At 37.4% G+C, this 20465-nt stretch overlaps 1 protein-coding gene and 1 pseudogene across 2 annotated transcripts in view; one reads left to right on the top strand and one right to left on the bottom strand.

Annotated features, from left to right (window-relative positions):
- Positions 1 to 20465, top strand: part of ZNF385B (zinc finger protein 385B) — a 416540-nt gene that overhangs the window by 27898 nt on the left and 368177 nt on the right. The window lies entirely within an intron of this gene.
- Positions 19634 to 20055, bottom strand: LOC106992643 (thioredoxin-like protein 4A pseudogene; annotated as a pseudogene).

The raw sequence follows: 20465 nt of genomic DNA, 5'->3' as shown, positions 1-20465 counted from the left end.
CACATCTTATTTGTGAGATCTGACATAGTTTCAAAGAAAACTGAAAAGAACATTTTATTTGTATGGTCTTTCTGTGTATTCCCCTGAAATAGTCAAAATATGGGCACATTTGGGGAAACAGGGAAACTGAAAATTGAAAAATGTGGTCAAATATTCAATTGTGTCTAAATAAAATTATACCAAGTATCTGACTGAATATATATACACATGTATATACATACTACATTTATACATATATACACACACATATACACGTACATACACTTTTTCTCTGGATGTTTTGTCTCTATATAATAAGGGCTATATTAAAAAGTGATATACTTTGAGAAATGTGAAATAATTGGTTGTGCAGATTTTTAAGAAGCTATAAATTAACCTTGAAAAATATTTTATATAACATTGTTATTTTCACCCCAAAGCAGAGGAATTTCAAATGAATATAACATTTCTTGTTGAAGGTAATGTCAGCAAAATCACTTCAATTCAGCATGGTTCATTTACTCATGCAACAAAAATTAATTGCATAGTGTGTATTTGGTTAGGTCTTGACTATTTTCTCTTAGCATATCTTATTTTAATTCTCGGATGCTTTGATTTAGTGTGGAATGTGATGATTATTATAAAATGCATACTTGGCCATTTAAGTTCGTTATTTAAATCATTAGCCTGAAGATCATGCATACCCTGGAATCTCACAGGGTGGCTAGAGTGTGGATTTGTAAGCTTTTGAAAATGAGGTGGTGGGTTGCTTGACATCTGGATTTGCTTTCTGACTTGGTAGACTAAGGCAAGATGCCTCGAATAGTACCCTTTCCTTTCCTAAAACCCAACAATTATTTTTGAAAAGTTCACAAAACTTGCTTTTATCTAAATTCCACTTTTGAAAGGTTTCTATACATTAACTTTTTTTACATGCAATACTGACCCTGGAAGTGTTAAGCTCCTTTCAGTCATTTATGCTGTAGTCTGATGCATTTTAATCTGATTGCTTTCATTCTAAATCCTAGAAGAGCTGTAGTGAGACTGCATTTTTAAAGGGAGAGGTGAATCTGTTGGAGCACATAGGGAACTTCAAGAAATATCCTAGAATGGATGCCTAGTGTACTGGGGAACCAAGGTGGGAGGAGAGGGAGAGGGCATGGTAGGAGAAGGAAGATTCCTTTGTAAATATAGCAACAGGCCAGACTTGTCCAAATCTCATCTTCCTAATCCTAACACAGTTTAATTAATCTGACTGCTGTGCTTGCTACTGAGACTTGTCGATGGAAGGAGGCTCTGCCACATATCCTCAGACCCACAGCTGGATGTTATATGTGGGCAGTCTTGCCTAAATTGAAATGAAACTCCACACCCTATCATAATTTGCTCATGCCTTATGCCTGAACTATTTCTTTCTGTCGCAAGAATTAATAATCTTCAAGCTTCAAATGCATGAATCAGAGAAATAGCAGGGAGTCAGAGATTTTCTCTATCAGTCTCTTTGTGAGTCCATAAATTAAGATCTTAAGAGACAGATGTGCTTGGCACAGGAGTGGCAGAGCTTGGGCTACAATAATGGCCTCCCCACTCCTGATCCAGGCCTTGGACCCTTTGCCCAAATACCCGGAACTTGCTACTGCTGAACTGACTTTCCTTTTTTCTCTTGGAAAGAGCATTTAAGCAAACTTGTGGGCCCATGAGAGCACTGGTATCTGCTTGCAAGGAAGTTTACTTCTGGAAAATTAGAGATTATATTTTCATTTGATGCAAGTATTTCCAAGTGTATGTATTTCTAAAGATAGGTTTAAAAAAAATTTTTTAATTTAGATGATAAGCACTTTTTTTTTTTTTTGAGACGGAGTCTCGCTCTGTCGCCCAGGCTGGGGTGCAGTGGCCGGATCTCAGCTCACTGCAAGCTTCGCCTCCCGGGTTTATGCCATTCTCCTGCCTCAGCCTCCCAAGTAGCTGGGACGACAGGCGCCCGCCACCTCGCCCGGCTAGTTTTTTGTATTTTTTAGTAGAGACGGGGTTTCACCGTGTTAGCCAGGATGGTCTCGATCTCCTGACCTCGTGATCCGCCCGTCTCGGCCTCCCAAAGTGCTGGGATTACAGGCTTGAGCCACCGCACCCGGCCGATAAGCACATTTTTACCTTTTTTTTTTTTTTTTCAAAGCAACTTGATCCAGTAAGTTTTGGCATCTTAAGTGGAAATGTTCATGCAGTTTTGCTGGATCTTCACTATGGCAGTAAAATGCAATACAACACTGTGGTTAAGAGCGCAGAACGGAGTCAGTCAGCCTGCTATTTACTAGCTATGTGAATTGGAGAAAGCGCCTGTTGCCTTAGAAAACAAGGATACCTACCTCATAAAGTTATGTGAGAGTTAAATTAGTGTATAAAATTTGCAGCACAGTGCCTGGCACTTTGTAAATACATAGTAACTATTATCTATCATCATTATTATCATAGTTATTACTACTGATATTGCCTGGAAAAGGAAGTCCATACAGTCCAGGCATTTTTAGTTCAGGATTCATGTGCAACTTCTCTGTTTCCCATTTCATAAGTGTTACAAATATTTTTACATATCTTTAACTGCCTGAAAATAAAAAATAAAATTAATAGACTGTAAGAGAAATTTTATATTTACAGAAAAATTGAGCAGAAAGTATAGAGAGTTCTTCTGTACTCCCTCTTTTCCCTTCATTCTCCCTTATTGTTAGCAACTTGCATTGGTATGATCCGTTTGTTAATAGTTGTTGAACAAATACTGATGCATTATTATTAACTAAAGGCTCTTGTTTGCATTCATGTTCACTCTTTGTGTTGTACAGTCTATGGATTTTGTGAGACATATATTGTCATGTGTATACCATTCCAATATCCTACAGAAGAGTTTCACTGCCCCGAATTCCTGTATTCCACCTATTCATCTCTGCCTCCCCATCCACCAGAAACCACTGATCTTTTTATTGTCTCTCTAGTTTTGCCTTTTCCAGAATGTAATATAGTTTGAATCAGAATGTATAGCCTTCTCAGATGGGTGTTTTTACTTAGTAATACGCATTTAAAGTCCCACTAAGTCTTTTGTGGCTTGACAGCTCATTTCTTTTTATTGCTGAATAATGTTATATTGGATTTACCACATTTTATCTATTCACCTTTTGAAGGACATCTAGGTTGCTTTCAAGTTTGGGCAATTCTGAATCAAACTTCTATAATCATTTTTTATGCAGGGTTTTGTATGGACGTAAATTATCCACTCATTTAAGTAAATATCCAGGAGTGCAATTGCTGGATCCCATGGTAAGACAATGCTTGGCTTTGTAAGAAACTGCCAACTATTTTTCAAAGTGCCTGAACCATTTTGCATCTCCACGGCAATGAATGAGAGTTTCTGTTTCTCCACATCCTTACCAGCATATAGTGTGGTCAGTTTTTGAGCCATCCTAACACAATTTTATTCATAGCTATTCTAATAAGTATGTAGTGGTATCTCTTTGTTGTTTTAATTTGCATCTCCCTAGTGACATGATACGGAGTCTTTCGATATGCCTGTCATCTGCATGTCTTCTTTGGTGAGGTGCCTATGCAGATCATTTTGCTCTTTTTCAATTGGGCTCTTTTGTTGAGTGTTTAAGAATTTTTGTATATTTTGGATACAAGTATTTTATCAGATATATGTTTTGCTGGTATTTTCTTCTAATCTCTGGTTTGTCTTTTCATTCTCTTAAAAATATCTTCTCAGAGCCAAAGTTTTTAATTTCAGTAAAGTTTCTTCTATCATTATTTTTCTTTCATGGATTGTGCTTTGGTGTTGCATCTAAAAAGTTATATCCACACCCAAGGTTACCCAGATTTCCCCCCATGTTATCTTCTAGAAGTTTTATAGTTTTGTGATTTACATTTACTTCTATGATCAATTTTGAGTTAATTTTTGTTAAAGGTGTAAGGTCAATGTCTAGATTATTATTATTATTTTTGTATGTGTATGTACAGTTGTTTAATTTTCACTCTGGTAAGTGAATTAACATTATTCTTGGATATATTTATAGGAAGATATTTTAATCACTAAAGACCTAGGAGAATATTGTTTTTCAGCTAACAGTCTCTTCAGCTATGAAGAGAAATATTATTAGAACATAAAATTGTTTTCTCAGTGAAGTATTTTGACATTTGGTCTTTTACTGTATTTTGGGATGATTTGGAAAGACTAGAATGGTATGTATGATTTGGAGCTGATTGTATTCCTTAATTTAAATGTTTGGTGCTGCTCTTGTTTAAATAGTGGTGCTCTCTTAAAACTTTTTTTTGGATCCATCCCATCCTTTGAGTTACTGGTTTGGAAGATTGTTAAAATGAACCTGACTTCCTTTCTTTTCTTTTTTTTTTTCTTTTCTTTTTTCTTTCTCATTCTCTTTCTTTCTTTTTAAATCACTGTACTTGGCTAACAAACCTTAACATCTGCTGACATTGTTGATCCTAGGAATAAAAACGTGAGATGATCTCTGGAAATATTTCTAGGCACAGAGCCCAGGCAGTCCATAAAACCCATATATTTCAAATCATGCCAGTTTTGTGAAATATTTTCAGAAATACAGTTGCCAGTGATTTGGTTACATAGGCCTGTTCAAAGAAAAGATTTTAGGGTTCTTGAGGTGATTTGTAATTTTCATACTCTCAAACTTCATGAAAACCAGAAGCCTTGGCCGGGCGCGGTGGCTCAAGCCTGTAATCCCAGCACTTTGGGAGGCCGAGGCGGGCGGATCACAAGGTCAGGAGATCGAGACCACAGTGAAACCCCGTCTCTACTAAAAATACAAAAAATTAGCCGGGCGCGGTGGCGGGCGCCTGTAGTCCCAGCTACTCAGGAGGCTGAGGCAGGAGAATGGCGGGAACCCGGGAGGCGGAGCTTGCAGTGAGCCGAGATCGCGCCACTGCACTCCAGCCTGGGCAACAGCGTGAGACTCCGTCTCAAAAAAAAAAAAAAAAAGAAAACCAGAAGCCTTTTCTTATCCAAATCTTCGCTTTTAGATTGTCTTGGTGTTCTTTTTTGCAATAATGTAGCCACTCACATTATGATGGTTTGCTTAGTGTTAAACCAAATCATCTGAAACAAAAAGTGAATAAAGGATTTATATTTAAAAACAAAATTTTACTTAAGCTACAAAGCAGAAATGAGGGCATGTTTTACTTTTAATAAGGAGTTTTCAAATACAGGCCATTATCGCTAAATGTTGTGTGTAATATGGTGGGCTCATGGTGAAGGAATTAATGGACAATTTAATGATTAGCATTTGGATTTTGTTTAGCTGTCAGTTGTAGGATGTATTTTTACCTCTTATCCTACTATATAGTTTCCCACATATCGTTATCTCACACTTGCCCTCTGTTTAAAAGTATTGACATTATAAAAAATAAATAAGGTAGACCCAGCAATTCCATAGGCATATGTACCTATGTTCCACCAAACACAAGAATATTCATAGCAGCATCATTTATGACACCCTCAACTGAAAAATACTCAAATATCAATTGATAGTAGACTAGATAAATAAATGATATATTTATAAAATATTCATAAAATGATATATTCGTAAAAATACAACACTTTACATAAATTAAAACAAATAGTTTACAGTTATACCCAACAGCACAGACAAAACTCACAAAAGAATAAATTCTACATAACTGCATTTATAGGAAGCTTAAAAACAGGCAAATATAACCCATGGCATCAAAAGTCAGGGTAGTGGTTACTCTTGAGGCAGAAAATGATTATAAGGGGGCATGAGATGGAGTCTGGGGTTTTGGTAATCATGTTGATCTTAATGCTGGCTACATGGGACACATTCACTCTGTGACAATTCACAGGCTCTATGATGTTTGCTTGTATGCATGTATGTTATGTTTTAACAGCATGCTATAAGAAAGGCAATGTTTACATCAACATTGGCCCCAGTGAAGGCAGCATTTAATAGGGAGCAGTTAATAATAGGAAGCTAGGAAATGTGGGGCAGTTCTGGTTGTAAGAGATGTGTGAGGTTTATTTTTTAAAGATTATTTAACATTAAATTATTATTTACATTTTGCATTTGAGAATTATATTTTTCAAATAAATATATTTATGTAAATATAAAACTCAGATTTCCCACTGCTAGAAATACATAATCATTTCATTAAAATGGTATTTGTGTTGTTATGAAATCAGCTATCAGATATTTGAATTAATAGAAGAGAGATCCTTGCTTAAAAGCCTTTCGTGACTTATTGCCCACAGGACAGAATTCTGATTTCCTGGGGAAGCATAGAAGGCCCAGTGTGATCTGAACTCTCCCCAAGTCTATTTACACCTTCTTCCCCAACCCTCCCTATCACACTGTCTCCAAAATACCCAGCTTCTTGCAGCTCCTTGGACATTGGTTTTTCCACACCAACTAGTCTTTGCTCTAGCTACTCCTTCTCCCCTGCATGCCTATCATATTTACGTATTTCTGACTAATGTATTTCTAGTGCTTAATACAGTATCTGGCACTTGATAGAATGTCAGTTAATTGAAGACAGCTTGAAGACTCTATCAGTGTCTTATAGTATACTGTATCACCTTACATTCTTAGATAATTTTGTGTCTCGTTGTTAGGTTTTAAGACACTCAGTGTAGTGTGAATTTCCAGTTTGTCTTTATTCCACTGTAGTATTTAGACCATGCTGGGAACTTAAGTGTGGAATGGACAAAAGCTTTAAAGTTTTGAATTGATACAGAAACCAGAGTCAACTAGATTTGTCTTTGATGTATGCCTGATAAATTTTTAGCTTCAATTTTACCTTTCTTACTGCATTATTTATAGACGCAAAAGCAGTTGGTATTTATTTTTAGTATATGTTTTGTGGGTAGGTGCCAGGCAGTGAGAGAAATCCAGGCAAGTTAAATAATTTTTTTTCTGAATAATTTACAAAGCAAATAAAAAAAGAAAGAATAAAACAAAACCTACCTGTTCATTTTAGGTCCCTTTAGATCTATTGTGTGTATTGTGGAGAAATATCTTGCTGCTGACCTCCTGCTTTAAGGGAGAGTGCTGCATAGTTGAAAGGTGCCTATTGGGAATATTTTCGCTTCTCTGCAGGGCTATCAATAGTGCTCTTTGCTTCATAGAGATGGATGGGGCTGGGGTAAGCGGTGTCTGAGTATTCCAAAAGGAATGAAATCAGTCATCAAGTGAGAGTTAGAATGATGTCTTTTCATTGTTAACAAGCCAGCCTTCTACCTCTATCCTTGAAGAAAACCCATGAGTGCATCAGAGCTCTTGCATGTTTTGTCGTTGTTTTATTTGTGGGTTTATAGAGTTGTATCAAGAAACAGAGCACTATCAGTCTTTGTTAAAATACTCCTTGCCTTCCTGATACCTTTTGAAAAATTTCTTCCTTATCTATTTAAACATCAAACTCCATTCTTGTTTGACAATTCCAAACCCTAAACTCTGTTGTATGTGAGGGTGGGAGCTGAATTTTCGACAGCTGTTTTTCATACTTTGGTAGCTTATTTTTTTTTTATTTTTTTATTTTTTTATTTTTTGAGACGGAGTCTCCCTCTGTTGCCCAGGCTGGAGTGCAGTGGCCAGATCTCAGCTCACTGCAAGCTCTGCCTTCCGAGTAGTTGGGACTACAGGTGCCCAGCACCACGCCCGGCTAATTTTTTGTATTTTTTAGTAGAGACGGGGTTTCACCGTGTTAGCCAGGATGGTCTCGATCTCCTGACCTCGTGATCCGCCTGTCTCGGCCTCCCAAAGTGCTGGGATTACAGGCTTGAGCCACCGCGCCCGGCCTTTACTTTGGTAGCTTATTTACCTATTCTCTTCTAATTGCAGACTCTCATTTGCTGGCCAGGTGGCTCACAGAGGCGATGTAAAAAGGAGGATAAAAGAGGTGTTAAAAAGGATACCCCAAATGTAGTGTCAATAAAGCTGCTGAGCTGAGCGAGGGGATGTCATCAGAATACTGACAACGAATCCTAGAATCATGGGAGGACAGAGATGGGGGGGCAATCCTGAGGTGGTAAATGGGAAGAAAGTTGGGGTTCGCAGATGGTGGAAGCCGTGAGTTACGGAAGGCAGGAGTCGTTGTCATCAATGATATTTTACTCCCTCACTTCCTTGAAAATGGCATCTTATTTCAGAGACTCAAAGTGAAGCAAGACTTGACAACACTGTAATGAAATTGCAAGGGGTAGAAAGTTCCATTTCCAAATGGCTTGGTGGGTCATCTTGTGGGGACTTCTGCTTTCAAACATCATTATTCCTTAACCGATAAAGCCTAGGCACCGCTAACTAATCTGAGCTTCAAGATAACCTCTCAAGTAATTTGGGAAAGAGGAAATGAGATGCTTTTAAAGCTTGCCTTTAAACTGTTAGAATAGTGGGGGTGGTTATTTTGTTAATCTTTATTCTTTAGAAGGAGAAGAATTGTGTTTTTGTAGTAACACACTTTAAACTATCAAAAAAGAAGTGCTTTGACCACAACTCAAAACCACCACGTATTTATTTTTACACTAACTTTAGATTGAGTGAATTTAAAATTTATTTTGATATCTGTCAATTGAAAATTAAAAAACAAAACAGGAAATGGTGACTAGATAGCCATTGGGAACTGGACTGGCTTTGCTTTTGTAAATGGGGGATTAGGATTCGTCTGTCCTATAAAGGACACACAGCATTTAGATTAGACATAATCTGATTGTATTGTAATACAAAGGCCATTCAAGTCAGTTCAGTGTTCAGGGTCTGTAAACACCATATGACCACTGATTGGTCCAGGGAAGAGTATTAACAGAAAGATAATAATGAGTTTTAATCCAAATCCCTAAAGCACAACAGCTGTGGCTTCAAATGAATTTTCTTTCGTACATTAGAAGCAGTGCTGTGTTTCTTACTACATGATAAATTGAACTATCTCTTTGCTTACACAAAGAGTATGCCTATTTAACTTCACTTTTATTTGATTAGGTACTTCCTTTGTCTCAAATTTCTTTAAGAATATGATATACATGTTGCCAAAATGTTTGTTTGTTTTAAAATCAGACTACCCACATAAGAGCAAAGCATTAACCAGGCATCTCCTCGGCAAGCTAGCATATATGGCCACCCTGTTTAAAATTTGCATTTTTAACTTTTAAAAAATTCTCCAATAAAATGATGAAGTCACACTTAAGATATTAGGGAACCATATGCCCTTCCATATGTGTTCAAAATATATGGTGCTTTGGAAATGAAAAAACAAAATTAAACAAAACAAACACAGACCTATGTTCACAATGAGTATTTAAAGTGCCAAGTTTATTTAAATATTATTCGCAAATTTTATTTTCTTCTCGTCATTTTGAAATGTATTGCATTAGGAAGCACTTATTCTCTGTATTTTTATGTTTTACTAATGTCATTATTCATATTGCACCAACTGTATAGTGAATGCTATGCTCTTCTGTGTAGGATATTCTAAAACATAAAAAGTACAGAAGAGTCACAATCTGATAAATGTCAAGGATTTACTTTTGTAGTTAACATTTGTTGTCTGACTCTCAAGCACCCTTTCTCCTTCCAAAGTACAGTGCTCCAAATTTTCTGAGCAATTTGGGTAACAGACTTCTCTTCCAGCTCCAAAAGGGCTCTCATTGGTTTGAGCATCAGTGTACCCCATCCCTTTAGCCACAGTGATTTATTTTTATTTTTATTTTTATTTTTTGAGATGGAGTCTCACTCTGTCGCCCAGGCTGGAGTGCAGAGCCTCCATCTCGGCTCAGTGCAAGCTCCGCCTCCCGGGTTCACGCCATTCTGCTGCCTCAGCCTCCCGAGTAGCTGGGACTACAGGCATCCGCCACTACGCCCCGCTAATTTTTTTGTATTTTTAGTAGAGATGGGGTTTCATCGTGTTAGCCAGGATTGCTCGATCTCCTGACCTCGTGATCCGCCTGTCTTGGCCTCCCAAAGTGCTGGGATTACAGGCGTGAGCCACCGCGCCCAGCCGCCACAGTGATATCTTTTTAGTGATGGTCACATGGACCAGACACGCACAACTGGACTAGATACTAGCATTTTAATAGAGCTGCTATAAAAACAGGCTCTGACTTTCCTGCTGGAAGTAGTTGAACTTGTACCCTTAGGAGGTAGGGGAGACCATCTAAAGATTTTTAAAGGCCGGGCCTAGTGGCTCACGCCTGTAATCCCAACACTTTGGGAGGCTGAGACAGGCGGATCACGAGGTCAGGAGATCGAGACTATCCTGGCTAACACGGTGAAACCCCGTCTGTACTAAAAGTACAAAAAATTAGCCGGGCGTGGTGGCGGGCACCTGTAGTCCCAGCTACTCAGGAGGCTGAGGCAGGAGAATGGCGTGAACCCGGGAGGCGGAGCTTGCAGTGAGCGGAGATTGCGCCACTGCACTCCAGCCTGGGAGACACAGCGAGACTCCGTCTCAAAAAAAAAAAAAAAGAAAAAGAAAAAACAAAAAGAAAGATTTTTTAAAAGCCTTAGGGTGAATACAACATCTAAGATCTTCATACTAAGGTATGAAGATAGTCTTGGTAACACTGTTCAGCTGGATGAAGCTAAACCCTGTCACTGGAATTTGTCATTACACGAACTAGTAAATACCTTTAATTTCTCAAGCCTTTTAAGTTTGAGTTTCAGTTACTTGCAACCAAAAAACTTCTAGCTGAAGCAAGACTTAAAAATAACTGCAAACCATTGTGTTTTCAAATATTTGGAAACCATCATTTTTGAGAAGAAGAATGACATGCTATTTCAATGACTGACAGAGGAAGATCTTAGAGTTGGATGTCGGGTCATGGAGGTAGAGAAGGATGAACAGTAAAATATAAGAAAAGTTATCTAAGAATGCCTCTGTACTGAAACAATGGGAACAAATAAAAATTTGCATTAAGGAAAATGTTACTTGATAGTGAACCAAATTTTGACAAAAGGCAAAGGAGGATTTATAAATGAGCTTAGCTTTGTGACCTTGGATAGCCTGGAAAAGAAAAGTAGGTATAAAATTAAACTTGCTATGTTGAGACATAGCAAGCATTTTCATCTTTTTAATCTAGAATTAAAATTCACCTGTTTGTGAAACTTGTGCTGCAGCTTTGTAATATGGCATAGCAGTTCTATGTGGTATTTTATGGTAACTGAAGAATTTGATATGCAGGGATAAGACCAGGCAGAAGAGTAGGTCTCACTTTATCACCTCAACTACTTAATCTCACTCATGGAACCAAGGTTAGTGAATTGGGATATTTCTTTGGCTAGAACTTTATGACCAGTGCAAAGTTATCTTTGATTCAGCATGAATTTTGAGCTCTTGAACACTTGCTGTTTTTCTCCCCTCCCAAAAGAAGAGAACCCATCTTTAGATGAAAATTTCCAAACAAAACCTTAAACCTGCTTTGTATCCATCACAACGTTCAAAGTAATATAATAACTAATAGAACTTTGACATCTTTATAGCTGTTTTTACCAAAAATTTCTATAAAAAGTCCAGGACTGGTATGCCTTATATGTAATGGATGGCTTACTCCCATAAGCATAGAGTTCCTATTATTATGTGTTTATTTTTGTGTGCAAAGAATAATTCTTTAGAATGGAAAAAGGTATTCCAATGACTTCACTTTTTAAGGCTTAATGATCTGGGCTCTTTGGACTTTTCCTTAAGGGGGAGATGTGTAGGTTTGCTACCTCTGTACCCAAGTGGTAATCACATGCCAGCCTCAGTTACAAATTAAAATTCAAAAGTCTAGGGGAAGGGTCTTTAGGTTCATGATGTGGAGATGACATTCACAGTGCAAATGTCCTCCACAATTTAGGAGTGGCACTTTCTGTGAGTGCAGGATTCCATCAGACTCTGTTGACCACCAAGGTCTATGTTGCTGCTGTTGCTGCTGATAATTAAGAATATGTTGAATCAGATAGAATATTATAATTTTCATCATTATTACCATCATTAAATGATAGTATTTATTTTTGAATGCTAAGTGCTTTAGAAAAAGCAATGTGTTTTACACGTTAGTATATTGCCTTTTATAACAGCTAGTTTTAGGTGAAGTGATACATTAAGCTCCACTAATTTAAGAAACTAAATAGTGAAATGACCTCGCACTTAGAAAATGTATGGTTAAGAGCATGACAGGCAATCTTCCTCTAAGGGAAGGCTAAGAAAAAGAAGGACAAAAGCCTGTGCTCAGTGGACTCTTATTTAACTTACTGCCTTAATAAAATTTATATTTTAGGAACCTATTGTGTAGGACATTTTTTTCTTGGAGAAACAAGAATATTTTAAATAAGAATTCTGTTGGCTTCTTTGAAGGTGATCATTTTCTTCAAAAAGAGGAACATAATGTGTTTCTTGCTGTTACTTTTTTACAGAAAACCTTGCACTATGCAGCAGAACATAGCGAGATTTAAGCATATGCTATTGCTAATGAATTATCTCAGCTTTGTCTCTTTGGACACTATAGAAGTACTTTTTTTTTCTTGCATCCTATTTTTGTCACTGCAGTCAGATTAATGAATTATGAAGTATACGATTTCATTAGGATAGTCAGAATTAAGAGATGATGTTTTCCTTGGGGGCTTCTGCTCGGATATATCATTAATCATATTCTGCAATCTATAGTCAAGGCAGAACTGAGAATGCTAGTTTATCTGACATGTACAAAGGTGGGAAACAGGTTGTCATTTAGTCTATCTTGGGTAAAGCATGTCTTGGTAAAATGGCTAGATAAGGAATGACATCTTAAAATTGCTTCTTCTTTAGATCTCTGTCATAGGCCTGAAGAATCTCCTGGGAAACTGTGAAGTGTCCTCAACAAAAGTAAAAGTCATTACTCAAGAGTATTGTTTTTAGTTTTATTCATGGCTTTTAAACCAAGGGGTGTGGTATAAAATGCAAAAGAACCAAACTGTCATTTGGAGGCTTTATTAATTTTCTCTGCAGCTCCTACCTTGTTCTCAACCTCCTGAACTCCCCACTGCATCCTTTGTTGGAGGGAATACAAATGTCTGAGAGGGTATTTTTAATGGGTAATATGAGCATTTCTGATATTAAATGGCTTTAAAGAAATTCACTCACAAGGATCTTTTTAATTGCCCCAAATGACTCCATTTATGATGACTACTTAAGAAGTGATATAGATAGTTGGAAAAAGAGGAGGACAGGGCAATGTGAGAGAGAATGCCCTGTGCCCTGACACTTGGGAGTTTTTATCCACTGGTCAACTGCAGGAAGATTCGAGGACTACCTGTAAAGATTAGCAGTTTTTCTTTAATAGGTACTTCGAGTCGGAAAAAGAAAAAAGTATTCATTGAAAACTTTTGTCAAAAGTTCCATTCAAATTTTATTAGTTTTGATAAGTTGCTCTGAAGTGCACAAATAGGAAATTATGCCATTATTTCTAGAATAGGAATATAAAAAATAAATGTGGCATAGTAAGTGTAGACTTATCAATAGCTAATAGTATCATTAAGGTTTTAATGTCTTAGCTAGAACTGCCATTTACAAAACTCGTTTTTCTGACCTAGAATATTTACAAGAAAAAGCAAACATCCACTATTTATCTTCTCTTGTAAAACCCTGTAAATTCATTACTATAAGGACATTCCTTATAGTAAGTAAGGAAACAAAAAATACAATACTAGCCTTTTAAGAAAATAATCAAAGAAGTAAGTTTCATGTCAAAATTATGCTTGGCAGACAAATGCATATTTATAGAAAAATTCATCACTCTAAGAGATTTTATTATTTAAAAATATAATTTAAAAATGAGTGAAACATTAAATTCTAGACAATTGGGAGGAAAAAAAAAATCCTGAAACAAAGTAATACCAATAAACAGAACTTAGGCAGATAAGAGTATGTTAAGAGTAAAGATAAAACACAGAATTTAATGTTAGAAGATGGAAAAATGATAGAACTGATTAAGCCTGGTTTAAAATCAAACAATGAAATAAACGTTTGGTAAACTGAATTTTAAAAAGAGAAGGAGAAGGAGAAAATACAAATCAACAAATTTAGAAATGAGAAAAGGGCTATAGTCAGAGTCAGAGAAGATTACAAAGTATGCAAATACCTATGTAACTTTATGCAAATATACTTAAAAATTGAGTAATGAAATCTTCTGCATGTTATTCCACATTAACAAAACCAAAGGCACATAGTAAACTGGAAAAGAGGTTTTTAAGTAGCTATTATAGAAAATTACCAAACTTTTATTTTAAAAAGGTCTTACCACTTAAGAAAACATATCAATGAAAAAAATATGAGCAATATAAAAATGTATGTATATATACACACACATACACACACATATTCACATATACATGTACATACATGTACTTTCTAAGGGTGTTTGAAAAGTCTGGAAGCATAAGATAAACTTATTTTCGACAGTGTGCTAGTAACATCTTTAAAAAATGTGCTATAATTTCCATCTATCTCCAGATACTTTGTTAGGGGAAGTACCTGGTGCAATATGTCTAACTGTTAATTTGAAAAATGTATAATATAATCATATACTACAGTGTATCCAGGAAATCTGTAAAGCAAGACAAAAATAGTGTAATAATAGAATTTGACAACATGGCTACTGTTGACTAAAATGTACCTTTTCCCCATCTTCCCAGAAAGGAGAGGCCTAAAGACCTTTGACGTGTCCTTGAGGTTTGGACACCATCATCTCAACAATGACTACGACAGACTGAAAGCCATAAGGCCATCCTCAAGTTTCTGAGGGCCTGAGCACCTCACGGTGTTCTACCCACCTTTTCAAGGGGAAAAGCAAAGAGTGTCTCTATTTGTCCTCTGGGAGAGCATTGAATTAGGTTGGCCAAGAAGGAATGAAGTTTCAAGGCTTGGAAGGGGCGGAGAGGTCTCACCCAGAGTTACGGGTTATGAAGCACAGTGGCAGGTCCACTCTGAGTCCTGTGGGGCATCCCAGGAAGTGCTAAGGCCTGTGGGTGACAGGTGGATGATGTGGTGGAGGGGGAGGTGATGTCATGAGGGAGGCCACTGTGTTCCAGGCACTTAAAGATTCCAAGGTCTGCACTGCCTTGGAAGTAGAGCCCCCCACCTGTCCTTGGGGTTTGAACACCAGCATCTCAATGGTGACCACAACACATTGAAAGCCATAAGTCCCTTCTCAAGTTTGCTGAATTTCCTGGTGCTCTCACAGGGCCAGAGCAGGAAAGGGTATGAAATACCGAATAACACTGTTAGCAAATGGATACTTGGAGTCATACTTTATTTGATTTCGAAAAATAAAACAAGGTGACATTAAGTTCTATTTTGTGGAGTAAATTTTGTGTGTGTGTATTTATAAACATGCACATATTTATGCGTATCTATCTATGAGGTATTGGCAAAAACACCAGAATAATAGCTGAATTCCAAAAAGAAAACCTACCTTAGATACTTTCTACCCAGTGAAGAGGCCATTGGAACTGGCATTCTGGGGAAGAGCAGCTCCCCTGGACTACTTTGATGTTTTTCCAGGTTTATCTTGTGGTTTATAAAATCTGATGAGCATTAGGGTCAGTACTGAGGATGAGAACCTTTCTATTCTTTCCATTGAGTAAACAGACAGTGAGTCACTTGTGTGATGTGTTTCCTCCTAGTCAGCTCTGGATAGTGAGGCTGAGTAGAGTGACCAGAAGTGTGTTGTGGGAATCAAAAATGAAGTTCTAGTCCAGCATACCATGTCAGTGCTTCATGGTACTTAGTTTTGAAAGCTGAACTGTTTCTAGCAATGTTATATTTTATGTTTATGTGTAATATTAACACTCTAGCAAGAGATTAATCATGATTGTTCAGAAATTATCTGTTAAACCTTAATTTAAAATAAAATGATATTTGAGAGACATCAGTTGTAGCACTGATTTAAAGAGCCATTTAGTGAAGGAAAAATTAGTTTATTATATCAGATTATTTTAAACTGAAAGAAAAATAGCATTTTGGTGACTTATAAAGTGGCAATGTTTAAATTGACTGAATTCTCCGTGCCCTGCTGCTAAATCATTTTAGGGTATTTTTCACACCTAGTTTCTACTGAGGTTAATTAACATACTTGGAGGGACCTGTCGTCATGTCAGAAAGGCAAATTTTAATAAAACGGCACTTGTATGATTTTCTAAGAAATCTCTCCTACCACATAGGATCCAGGGAAATAAAAAGTCTCTCTAGTTCTTCCTCCCAGATATATGCTAACATACGCACACCCACACATGCACACACTCACTTGGGCTGACACACACCACATATTACACACATACAACATACTACACACCCATTCACACACACATTCAGTCTGCCACACACAGTCTTCTCCCTTCTCCCCATACATGGTTGCTTGTTCAAGCTGATACATACATGAACACACACACTCTTGCTCAGGCTGACACACCTACACAACATAAAAATTTGTGTAGCCAACAGTGTTCTACCCACTTTTCTAAGGGGAAAAGTACATATGCGCATGCACTTTCTCTTTCTCAGATTGACACACATAAACTCACACTGTCTCCTGCAGGCCAACACACAGACACTCGCACATGCTGAAGCTGACATGCAGACACACACACAGCCAGTCATGTGAACATAACCACATAGACCCATTCAGATTGACACACACACACACAGAGGGTTACACACACAGACAGTAATGCCTACTCACACACAGTTAAGCTTTGGCTTTCTTTTCTTCCCCAGTGTTTTGTCGCTGACCTCTGACTTTTCTGCCTTTGGTTTACATTCTCTTGATCTTTAACTTAAAGGTGGGTGACTCAGACCAATTATTTCATGTGATTACATTTGGAGTGAAATTAATTGTTCTGATACTGGCTCACTTTTATTATTTGCATGTAGTTTAACAAAACTTCATGGACTTACTCTGCTTTAATATGTGAAAGTGAAAGTCGAGAGATTATATAAATAGATAAGAAAATTGCCTTTTAATATATACTTGGTGTGTCTACAGGGTCAAATGGGAAATTGGCAAATAATAGATCATTAAATTCAAGAAACAATTCTCTATTTTGCCAAATTGTAGATCAATGTTCTTATGTCACTTTGTGCTACTTTCTGTTACTTGCTTTCATTGATTATAATAATAAACACTATGCAAAAGAACAGTGATACAATTTAGGAGACAACGAAAAGGTAGGCAGCTTGCTTGCCTTTCTGAAATCGAGAGCTTTCTGTTTGTGAATATATAAGGACAGATATTTGTCCTTCTTCCATTTTCAACAGAACATCGAAAATGCCCAGTGTTATTCACAATGAAGCTTTTACACAATGTGTAAAAGATTGGAAAGCAACATTCGGGACACAGCAGATGTTTGTTTCTTGAAGAGAATCTGGAAATCATACTTCTGGGATTTTGTTACTAATGAAGAAGAAAAAGGGAAAAAAATCTTCCATAAACCACACTGGCCTGTTGGTGCATATCTTTTGAAAAGTTAAATGAGATGACAGAATGGCAATTAGAGTAAAATACATTATATTCTGAAAGGAATCACTAATATTTCTGAAATTTCATGTTTAAAAATGTGAGCTTTTATTTAGATATTTATTTTATTCAGTCACTTTCTTAGTCTTACTAGTTAGATAAGAAAACGTTAGGTAACTGTACCTAGGACAAACATTGAACTTCTATTTGAGGAAGCCCCCACTAGGTATAGTGTTTCTATAAATTGTCTCCCATTTGGAAACCTAGGCAGAAGATCCTCCTGCTCTCTGCCCTCCTCCCAGGAAGCCTGATCAGGTAGGGCCTTAAGGTCTTTATAAGGACTTTGGTTTTTACTATAAGTGAAATATGAAGTCATTAGAGACTTGTGAGCAGAAGAGTGACATGATCTAACTTATATTTGTTTTTAAAGAATCACTCCCATTACAGTGGGGAGAACAGACTGTGGGGGCATAACCGATGAGGGAGAGGGTCCCTTGGAGGCGGGGGACCAAGGCATTCCAGAGGAGAAATGACTGTGGCTTCAATTAGAATGAAAGTGGAGAGAAGTGGTTAGATCCTGGTATATTTTGAAAACAGAGTAAATAGAATTTGCAGCTCTATTTGAAGTGGGCAAAAAGAAATGGAGACCCATTGATGATTCCACGGTTTTTAGCCTGAACGGCTTGATGAATGAAGTTTCCGTTTAGTTAAATGGGTGATTTGGGGATGAGGAGTACTTGGGGTGGGGACTGCTTCTTAGAAATTGATGAACTTTCAAGTAGAGTAGGCAGTTCTGACTGAGTCTGAAGTTTAGGTGACAGATTGAATCTGCAGGTGTATGTGTGTGTGAGTATGTGTGTGTTACATGTAAGTCGTCAGGGTACAAACGTATTTAAAGATAAGAGCCTGAATGAGATCATCTTGTGAATAAATGGATGTAAGAGTCATGGAGACTGAGCCTTGGAGCATTTAAACATGTATAATCAGATAGATGAAAAGGTACCAGCAAAGGCATCTAAGAAGGGTTAATAGTACAGTAGAGTGGTGTCCTAGAAACAAATATATTATAATTTTCAAGAATGAAGGATTCGTAAGTGTGTACTGTAACACATAACAAATGTCAAATAGCATGAGGACTGTGAATTGACCACTGAATTTGCAAATGTGGAGGGCATTAGTGACCTGTTTAAGCACTAGACTAGTGTTGAATGAATCAAAGAATCTAAATCAATGAATCAAGCAATCAATCAAGGTATGGCACAGATATGTTAAAATAATTGTTCTCTGGTAAAGAAGATAGTAACTGTATTTGGTTCCTGAGACAAAATAATTTCATGATCCTGACATGTTTAGGTAAACAGAAATGCTAGTATAGTTCTTTTCCCTATTTTTAATTAACTCCTGCTCCCATTCAGTTTTCATAATCTTTATCACTCTTCTCAAGTTCTATTTCAGTCTCAGCTGATGAGCTTGCCTCATGCTTGACTTAGGTAGTAAAAGTGAACATCTCTGAGTTCAGTGAATGTTCTGCTCCCATTACCTGCACATAAATCGATCTGTATTTGCACCTCTCCAGTACTTCCTCCTCACAGGTATCAAAGGAAAGATGTCCCTCCTAGACAAGTCTCTCGACCTGTTCTCTTGATGTCTCTTTTCTGCAGGATCCTGGTGACATTCATTGTTCCTTTCTTTTAAGCCTTTGTCCTCTCCCTCTCTCTGTTGCTTCTCCCAGCTCATAGATTTGTTTGCTCATAGCTTTTCCCATTTTGAAAACACAGGCCTTTCCCCAGTTTGTATTCCCATCTAACTAGACAAAAACGATAGAGACATATTGTGAAGTAGTTTAGAAATAAGGAAATGAAGAATGAAGAAAATCATAATCACCCATGATGATCATTATGTGTTTACTCAAGTTTTTTTATATGCATTTTTACCAACTGTGATGCAACTATATATACACTTTAAAAATCTTCCTTGTATTCCATTAAGATCAGTATTATTATTTTTTTCATGTGTTTATTTCAGCTAGTTAAGGTCATGTAATAAATTGTGTCTCAGAAATCCTCCAGCACTGGAGCTTCATATACTTTTCCAAAGGCTTGAAATAGTTTAAAAGGTTTCCACATGAAAAGGCCTCCACAGCATTTATCCACACAGCCTGAGGGCACCTCAGTATCTGTACTTGGTGAAGTAGTTTTTGGAGACAAGACCAGGCCGCCGCCATTGAGGGCCTTATGGTCCACGGTCTCTATGATGTCGACCATCTCCCGCCTGTCCTCCATGGTCCAGTTAATCTTGTTGTTGCCAGTCCCCAAGACAACCATGATGTGCTTGTTCCTGGAGAAAAACATGATAGTGCATGGATCATATAACTCATACATTTTGTTGAAGTCAGGTACTTTGGTAATATCCACAAGAAAAATAACTGCAAAATATTGAACCTTCTCGATGCTGTACAAGACCTTGTCCATTTTCATGCATGTGGGCTCCCGGTCATGGCCAAAGCGAACGACAACCTTGCCATCCTTCCCTGGGAGGATGGCCTGGTCCACCTGCCAGCTGCTGTGGAGGTGCAGGAGCATGTGTGACATGCTGGCTGCTCCACAAGGCTGGGTGCCAAGGAAGGCCCTGCGTGGTGAGCACAGCCGGCCCCTCACTTCCCAACCCCTTTTGCCTGCAAGGTCCCTGGAGACCCCCAGGGCCTGCCCATAACCCCCCCAGAAACACTGGGCCTGCCTCATTCACATAACTTTGTAACACTTTCCACATGCTGTTAAACAGGTTCGTAAAGAACTATTTTAAATAGCTAGAATATTCGATACTGTGGTTACGCTATGATTTCTATATTCAATATTTTACTGGATTTTTTAAACCTACTTTCTATTTTTGATTTAAATAAAACTAAGGTGAATATCTTTGTATATAAATCTTTTACTACATTCCACATTATTTTCTAGGCTAGAGTCTGAAGGAAATTGCTGAGTCAAAGGATGTATACTGT

Source organism: Macaca mulatta, chromosome 12 (genome assembly GCF_049350105.2).
Source record: "Macaca mulatta isolate MMU2019108-1 chromosome 12, T2T-MMU8v2.0, whole genome shotgun sequence".
Classification (NCBI taxonomy): domain Eukaryota; kingdom Metazoa; phylum Chordata; class Mammalia; order Primates; family Cercopithecidae; genus Macaca; species Macaca mulatta.
Note: the sequence above shows the minus strand (reverse complement) of the source record. Positions and strands in the feature narration are given on the sequence as shown.